We start from the raw sequence: 9,866 nt of genomic DNA on the forward strand, positions 1-9,866 counted from the left end.
GGTGCTGCCCCGCTGCGGAGTGACGACAGCGCGTACGCCGAGCGTCGCCGCCGCTCTAGTCTCACGGCCGGAACCATCGTCTTCTCGCTGGTCCTGTGCCCTCCGCGGCTTTGCTGATTGTTCCGCTTGGTGAGGATTTCGGGCTGCCGCGTTTTCCACTCAAACGCCAAGAAGACGACGTGGAGATGGGCGAATAGGGAAGGGGTGGAAGGGGTTAAAGGGGTCTTGTGGGCCTCCAATGACCTGTGAGCCCCGTGCCTTTAGTTTTCCCGGCTGAAAGCCCCAAGTTTAGACACCTTGAGTGCCTAAGAAGACGGACCGGGAGCTGCGCCCGTTAGAGGGACGTGGAAGGCGGACTTAGAAGACTAATGTTGTCAAAAGATGTTTTTTTTTTTTTTCCCTGACGTCGTTGTGGGAAATTAGTGGCATTAGGTACAAAACAGGGTGTAATAGGGTTTAAAAGCACAGCTTGGAATTAACTATTTTTCGTGCAAGCTTGAAACCAGATGTGGAAGGCCTCTCATTCCTAATGCGAGGAGGTCGTAGCGTGTGTTGGTGAGGGTGATAGTAAAAATGGTACTTTTAGCGTTAGGCTTTCACGTGTATTTTTTCGTGGGGCACCTACTAGCAACTAAAAAGTAGAAGATTGTGGAAATAAGATACAGAAGTAGACACGTGCGTGGTGGAAAGAGAGCTTGGCGTCCTGAAACCCCTGGGTTGGGATCACTGACTTAACTGCTGGATAGTGGGACTTTGGAATAGTTGAGTCTCAACTTCCTTATCTATAAAATAGGGATAATACTGGCCAGGTTATTGCTAGGAATAAAAGATCCTGTACATACTACCTGTTATACATAAATTTAAATCGGGGACTTCAATCTGCCCAAAGATTGTAGATCAGTCTTAAGACGGTCAAAAGGATCTTTTGAGAATTGTGGTATGTAACGTATTAGCTAGTCAAAATCATTTTTTCACAGCAGCAATTCAAAAGTATTTGCCCAGGTACTTTTAATAGAGAATTCTAAAGATAATTCTAAAGGTTATGATGGGACCATCCATCAAATTTCAGTGTCTTCAAGGGAAGCTTGGAGAGTAGCCTCTGCTACTCTCTCAAGACTGTTGTACATCTGTAACATAGTATGCATATAATGTATGCATACATTATAATCATAACACTACATCTTTATAGCATTCAATAAAACTGACTAAATAATTGTCTAAAATGTTAGTCTCCCTCTCTATATACTTTATGAGGGCAGGAAACGCTGTCTTCACAGCTCAATTTCTAGCATACACAGTTAATGTCTGGCAGATACATAAGAAACAGTCAAATAATTGTTGACCTGAAAGAACATGCCTTACCACCTGGATGATTTAAGATAGTTTCTCAGAGGAGAGAACCTGGGAGCTGAGGCTGAAGAAAAGATTCACCTGTGAGACCAAGAAGGAAATTGTAAACAAAAGAATGTAAAGACAAAAAGGAACAAATGGGCGATCCCATACCAGAGACTAGCAAATACTTTTTATGAGTAAACCTGGAGAGTAGTAGGAGGTCAGGCTGGGGACAATAAAGAACTTTAGGCAGAGAAGCAAATGTTGAGATTTGACTTTTAGAAATATCCCTTCCGACTACAGTGTGGAAAGTGGAATCAATTTGATTTGTTGAAGAGGCTATTGCAATGTCCCAAACAGTAAATAATAATGACCTCAATAAACAATGGGAACGGGTAAGAGGGAATGGTAATTAAAGTTTATTAAACATAATGTGACAGACACTGTGATAGATATATTACTCCCATTTAAATTTTAACAATATTATAATAGAGATACCATTCTTGTTTCACATATGGAAAAATCAGCTGAGGTTAGGTAATTTATCCAAAGGTTTATAGTTCATGGGTACTTGAACTTAGATCTGGTTAATCCTAAAGCCTTATTCTTTTTACTACCCCATACTGAGAATGGGCTAGGTCTGAGAGAAATTTAGTAGTGTATTTTATAGAACTCAGTAGCTGTTTGTAAGAGATGGAGGGAGGAGTCATGGAAACTAGCATTTAGATTTCTGACATAGGTGATTTTAGGTTTTGCCACTAGTGAAATAAAAAATGAGGAATACAGATGAAAAGCCAGATGGAAAAATAAGGAGCAGGTTTATAGATTTAGTTTTATCTTTATGGGATAAGAAATGACCAAAGTGAGTTTGTTATATTAAATTTGAAGTGTCTGCAAAACAACCAGAGAAGTCCAGTAAAAATGGGATCTGTAGCTTGAGAGAGAAGGGCCCAGAGGAGGAGACACAGAAATATATACATATAGGTAGTATATAGGTAGTTGAGCCAGTGATCTAAATGAAATTATTCATGGGTGTTTATTTCATGGATTTCATGGAATTATTTAAAAGTAATTAACTAGGACTAGGGAATAAAGGGCATTTTCTCAACTGGATAAAGAGCATCTATAAAAAACTATAGCTAACATCATAATTAATAGTGAAATACTAATGCATTCCCCCCTACATTCAGGAACAAGGCAAGGGTGTCTGTTCTCACCCCTCTGTGCAACATTGTACTGGAGTTTGTAACCAGTACAATAAGAAAAAGAAATTAAATGCACCCAGATTTGAAAAAAAAAAAAAAAGAATTTATTTGCAGACAACATGATTGTTATGTAGAAAATCTGATGGATTCTACAAAATAGTTACTAGAACTGATAAGTAAGCTTTGCAAGGTTTCAAGATGCAAGATTAACATGGAAAAAATAGTATTTCTAAGTACTAGCAATAAGCAATTGGAAATTGAAATTTAAAATAACAGCACAATTTCAATAGCATTAATTATTAAATACTGAAGAATAAATCTGACACATGTAAGACTTACTTGCACACTGAAAACTACAAAATATTACTGAGACATTAAAGAAGACAATATTTTAAAATATAGAGGTACTGTGTTTAAGACTCAGACTCAATTTTGTTAAAATTTGTCACTTTTACCCCAAACTGATGTGTTGATTCAACACAATCCCAGTCAAAATCTTAGTGTGCTCTCTCTCTCTCTCTCCTTTTTTTTGGCAGAAAATGACAATTTAAAAATAGGCTCGGCCAGGGGAAGTGGCTCACACATGTAATCCCAACACTTTGGGATGCCAATGCAGGCGAATTGCTTGAGCTTAGGAGTTTGAGACCAGCCTGAGCAACATGGTGAAACCCCATCTCTACAAAACATGCAAAAGTAGCCATGGTGGCTTGTGCATGTGGTCGCAGCTACTTGGGAGGCTAAGGTAGGTGGATCACTTGAGACCAGGAGGTCGAGGTTGCAGTGAGCCATGATAGCACCACTGCACTCCAGCCTGGGCAACAGAGCAAGACCCTGTCTCAGAAAAAATAAATAAGTAACGTGAATTTTACAAAATAAAAATAGACTAAAGATTTGAACAAGCACTTAACTGAAAAACGATATACTGACTGCAACTGAGCACATAAAAAAATGTTCAACATCTTTGGTAATTAGGACAATACAAATTAAAACCACAATAAGATACTACTACACACCTGTTAGAATCTAGCCTGAAATTAAAAAGACCATTCTGAAGTGTTGGCAAGGGTGTGGAGCAACTGAAACCTTCATACACTGTTGCTAGGAATGTAAAATGGTAAGCCATTTCAAAAAACAGTATGACAATTTCTTAAAATTTAAGCAGACACCTACCATATGACCCAGTCATTCTACTCCTAGATGTTTACCTAAGAAAACGTGTTCATGCAAATACTTAGACACTACTATTCAGTGGTTTATTTGAAATCCAAAAATTGGAAACAAATTCCATCAAGAAATAAATAGATTTAAAAATTGTGGGATATTCATACAAATATTTTTCAGCAATATAAAGGACTCAGTATATGCAATACCATGGATAAATCTCACAAATAATTATGCTAAATGAAATAAGCCAGATTCCCTACTCCCACAAAAAAGTATGTACTATATGCTTCTATTTTTATAAAATTCTAGAAAAAATAAACTATAGTTAAAGAAGTAGTAAGGTAGTAGTTAAAAGAAGTGATAGTGGTTGTCGGGTAATAAGGAGGTGGGTCAGAAAGGAGGTATTATAAAGCAGAGTGAGGAAATCTGGGGAGTGGTGGATATTATAGGTGAATTATGTCCTTCCTCCTCCCAAAATTCACTGAGATTCTAACTCCTAGAAGCTGTCAGTGTGGCCTTATTTGGAAATAGGGTCTTTGCAAATTTAATCAAGTCAAGATCAGGTCATTAGGATAAGCCCTATTCCAATATTACTGTTGTCCTTATAAGAAAAGGCCATGTGAAGACACAGACATGGGGAGAATGCCAAGGGAAGATGGAGGTAGAGACTGGAGCAATGCATCTGCAAACCAGAGAACATGTAGGATCACAGGCCTTCACCAGAAGCTAGTAGAGGCACATGGAACAGATTGTCCCTCAAGACCCTCCGAAGGACTCTCTCTTGCTGACACCCTGATTTTGAGCTTCTAGCCTTCAGAACTGATAGAGAATACATTCTGTTGTTTTAAGCCAACTAGTTTGTAGTACTTTTTTATAGCAACCCTAGGATATAAATACAATGGTTATAGTCATTATCTTGATGTCATAGTTTCATGGAAACATATATATGTCAAAACATATCAAATTAAGTTATTAAGGTATGCTAATTATACCTTAATAAAATTCCTCAAATTTAATTAATTAAAATAAAGGAGGGTTGTGCATAGAATAATGATGATAGTGTGTTATGACCAATAGTATGGATTAATCCAATTCTATTTCTGTGAAATCCATTTAGAAAACACGGAAAACCATCATCAATCTGTGACTGCTTTACTTGTGTCTCCAGTACATCTGTGCTTTCTCACTTTCAAGCCTTCACTTCTACAGTCACTTTCTTACACGACCCCACCTACATCCAAATTGAATAAATTATTCATGAAATGAAATGAATTGAGTACCTACTTTCTCTGAAATGTTCTCAGTGTTCAGGTAGAGCAGTGAATAAAACAGATACCCCCTCCCTACACAAAGGGTCATTATGTGGGCTTGTATTTTTGTCCACCTACACCTTTAGGCTCCATTTTAATCTGCCAGTTCTGCCTCTAGAACCCAAATCAGATTCATGAAAGAGTGCTGGGCCCCGCCTTTTGCAATTACCATGAAGGCAGGCTGACTAGTGCCTCTCATTTATTTATATATACATATCCTATTGGTTTTGTTTCACTGGAGAACCCTAATACATATTTTTTTAAAAATTCAGATTTATTGAGGCATAGTGCGTATTTTCTCTTTTTAGTGTATAGTTCTGAGTTTTTATAAACATACACAGTCTTGTCATCACTACCAAAATCAAGATGTAGAACAATTTCATTATCCACAAAATTCCCCTGCACTCCTCTGTAGGCAGCCTCTTCCCCTTCCCCCAGAATCTGGCAAACACTGATTTCTTTTCTTGTGGTTTTACCTTTCCAGAATGTCATACAAATGAAATCATATCATATGCAAACTTTTGAGTTTACTTCTTTTTCTAAGCATAACACATTTGAAATTTATTCATGTTATTGCATGTATTATCAGTTCATTCCTTTTTATTGATGAGCAAAAATCCATTACATAGCTGCATCATAGTTTATTCTCCAGGTTAAGGACACTTTGTTTACATCAAGATTTTAACATTATGAATAGAGTCACTATAAACAATCATGAACGGGGTGTGTGTGTGTGTGTGTGTGTGTGTGTATGTGTAGTAATCGCCTGACAGATTCTTCTTGTCCACTGCACAGACAGAGCCAATTTACTGAGAGCTGAGACAGTGGTATTGCAATAGAGAAAGAGGTTAATAATTGCAGGGCCAGCCAAGCAGAAAGATGGGAGTTATTACTCAAATCAACCTCCCTGAAAATTTGGAGGCTAGGGTTTTTCAAGGATAGTTTGGTGGGCAGGGGGCTAGAAAATGGGGAATGCTGCTTTATTGGGTCAGGGATGAAATCAGAGGGGGTCAAAGCTGTCTCGTTTTGCTGAGTCAGTTCCTGCCTGGTAGTCACAAGACCAGATGAGCCAGTTTCTTGGTATGGGTTACCAGTCCGGATGGTGCCAGCTGGTCCATCAGAATGCAGGATCTGGGAAGTACCTCAAACACCAGTCTTAGGGTTCACAATAGTAGTGTTATCTATAGGAGAAATTAAGTTTACAAATCTTGTGACCTCTGGCTACCTGACTCTTGAATCATAATTCTAAGCTTGTGGCTAATTTGTTAGTTTTACAAGGGCAGTTTCAGTCCCTGACTCCAATAAGGGAGTTAGTTTTGGGAAGGGACAATTATTATAGATTCCTCCCATATTTAGCTGGGCCTATACTCAGGAACAAACAAGGGAAGCTTGTAGGTTAGACACAAGATAGAATCAGTTAGGTTAGGTTTCTCTATTAAAATTTTTGCCAGGGCAGTTTCAAACATAGGTATTTCATTTCACTTAAGTAAAATATAGGAGAGGGATTGCTGGGTCGTATGATAAATATATGTGTAAGCTCATAAGAAATTGCCAAACTGTTTTCCAGAGTGACTGTACCATTTCACATTCCCACTGGCAATTAGCAGAATTCCAGACATTTCATATACTTATCCTGCTACTTTTAGCCTACCTGTATTCTATTTTAAAATGGGTTTCTTGTAGGCAGTGTATACAGTTGGCCTTTTGTATCTGTCGTTTCACATGCATGAATTCAACTAACAGGATCAAAAAATATTAGAAAAAATATGGAACAATACAACAATACAAATAATACAAATAAAAGTAATACAGTATAACAACTACTTACATAGCATTTATATTGTTTTAGGTATTATAAGTAATCTAGAGATGATTTATACAGTGTACAGGATGGCATGCATAGGTTTTATGCAAATACTGTAGACATTTTATTTAAGAAACTTAAACATTCACATTCTTTGGTATCCTTATGGTCTGTGGGAGCCAATCCCCTATGGATACCAAGGGACAGCTGCAGTGAGAACTTTCTTATTTATTCTTATTTATCTTGTGTGACAATTTCTGTGTTTCAATTTGTGTCTTTAGATGATTTATATTGTCTTAATTATTGATATAGTTGAACTGAAATCTATCCTCTTACTTGTTGTTTCCTATTTGTTTCATCTGTATTTTTTCCTTTTTTCTCTTTTTTGCTCCTTGCTTTTAGGTTACTTCAGAATTTTAAAAAATTACATTTTGCCTCTGCTTTGGGCTTATTATGCCAGTTTTTAAAGTTGTTACCATGTTTGCCCTAGAGTTTATAATACATACGTTTAATTAACCACCATCTACCTTTAAACATATTAAACTGCTTCAAGACTACTGTAAGAACCTTACAACAGTACTTTCAATTCTCACCCCAATCTTTTGTGCTTTTTTTGTCACATCTTTTACATCTTATCATCTTATATAAACCCAAAATATGTTGCTACTAGACCAGTGCTGTGCAATAAAGCTTTCTGTTTTGTCCAATACAGTATTCACTGGCCACATGTGGCTGTTGAACTCTTGAAATGTGGCTAGTTATAACAATGGACTGAAATTTTAGCTTTTATTTTTATTTTTATGTATTTATTTATTTATTTTTGAGACGGAGTCTCACTCTGTTGCCCAGGCTGGAGTGCAGTGGCCAGATCTCAGCTCACTGCAAGCTCCGCCTCCCGGGTTTATGCCATTCTCCTGCCTCAGCCTCCCGAGTAGCTGGACTACAGGCACCCGCCACCTCGCCCGGCTAGTTTTTTGTATTTTTTTAGTAGAGACAGGGTTTCACTGTGTTACAGGATGGTCTCGATCTCCTGACCTCGTGATCCACCCATCTCGGCCTCCCAAAGTGCTGGGATTACAGGCTTGAGCCACCGCACCCAGCCAGCTTTTATTTTTAAATTGTTAATTAGTTTACATTATATTGCTACCTTTTGTTAGTGGCTAGTGTATTGAACTATACAGATTTAGATAAATATATTTTAGAATGCCTAAAATAAAAAATAAAACAGGGACTGGGCACAGTCGCTCATGCTTGTAATCCTGGCACTTTGGGAGGCTGAGGAGGGAAGATCACTTGAACCCAGCAGTTTAAGACCAGATTGGGCAACATGGAGAGACCCCAACTCTACAAAAAATAAAATAAAATAATTAGCCAGGCATGGTGGTGTGCACCTGTAGTCCCAGCTACTTGGAGGATCTAAGGTGGGAGGATTGCTTGAGCCAGGGAGGTTGACACTGCAGTGAGCTGTCATTGGATGACAGAGTGAGACCTTGTCTCAAAAGAAAAAAAAAAAAAAGAGAAAAGAAAATTAAAATTAGTAAATAAATGAGGCTAAGGCTTTTATATTAACATTCATTTAATCATTTCTGGAAATTTTTTATTTCTTTTTATAGATCCAGATCTTTGCCTAGTATCATTTTCCTTCTGGTTGAAGAATTGTAATATTTCTTTTAAGGCAGAGCTGTTGTTTACAAATTCTCTCATCTTTTTTTTCACCTTTATTTCTAGAAGATATTTTAGCTGAGTATATAAATCTGGGTGAGGATGGATTTTTTTTTGCAACATTTGAAATTGACATTACATTGTCTTCTCCTGTGGACATCTTCAAGATTTTCTGTTTATTTGTCTTCAATAGTTTGAATATGATGGGTATAGGTGTATTATTTTTTACTTTTTCTGTTTTCCTGCTTGGGTGTTCTCTGAGATGTTTAGGTCTGTAATTTGATTCTTTCATTATTTAAAAAAAAAATTGTAGCCATGATCTCTTCAAATAGTTCTGCCCCTTTCTCTCTATTCTCTTTTGAAATTCCAACTGCAAATATGTTAGACCACTTGTTGATGTCCCACAGTATTTATATGTTCTGTTCTGATATTACTATCCCACCCCTCCACACTCTATTCTCTCTGTTTCAGTTTGGGTAATTTATGTTGACTTATATTCAGATTCTCTGATTGTTTCTTCAGCTTTGTCAAATCTACTGATGAACCCATCCGAGGCATTTACCATCTCTGCTACAATATTTTTTATTTCTAGCATTTCTATCTCACTCTTTTCTGTAGTTTCTATCTCCAGTAAAATTCCCATCTGTTCATTTCTACCTTTTCTTCCTTTTGTTTTGTTTTGTTTTCTTTTCTTTTCTTTTCTTGAGACAGAGTCTCACTCTGGAGTGTGGTGGTGTCATCCTGGCTCCCTATGACCTCCACCTCCTGGGTTCAGGTGATTCTTCTGCCTCGGCCTCCCAAGTAGCTGGGACTACAGGCACATGCCACAACGCCCAGAAAGATTTTTGTATTTTTAGTAGAGATGGAGTTTCACCATGTTGGCTAGGCTGGTCTTGAACTCTTGGCCTCAAGTGATGTGTCTGCCTCGGCCTCCCAAAGTGCTGGGATCATAGTCGTAAGCCACTGCACCTGGCACAGATTCTTTAACACATTAATAAAAGTTATTTAAAATTATCTGTCTAATGGCTCAGACATCTGGATCAACTGAGTCTCATTCTGTTGATTGCTTTGTCTTTGTCAGAGGCTTTTTTGTAGTCTTAAAAAAATTTTATGTCTTATAAGTTTTTATTGAATGCTATACATCATGTGTAGAACAGTAGAGATGGTGGTAAATATATGTTGAATACTCCTTATCTGAAATGATTGGGAGCAGAAGTGTTTCAGATTTTGGATTTTTTTCAAATTTTTGAATATTTGCATTATCCTTACTGGCTGAGCATCCCAAATCTAAAAATCTGAAATCAGAAATTCTCCAATGGGCATGTCCTCAGGGTTTCAAATTTGAAATACTCAAGTGGGTATTAATGTGTGACTGCATCAAGTCAAAGT

This window comes from Mandrillus leucophaeus, unplaced genomic scaffold, assembly GCF_000951045.1.
Source record: "Mandrillus leucophaeus isolate KB7577 unplaced genomic scaffold, Mleu.le_1.0 Scaffold1654, whole genome shotgun sequence".
Taxonomy (NCBI): Eukaryota; Metazoa; Chordata; class Mammalia; order Primates; family Cercopithecidae; genus Mandrillus; species Mandrillus leucophaeus.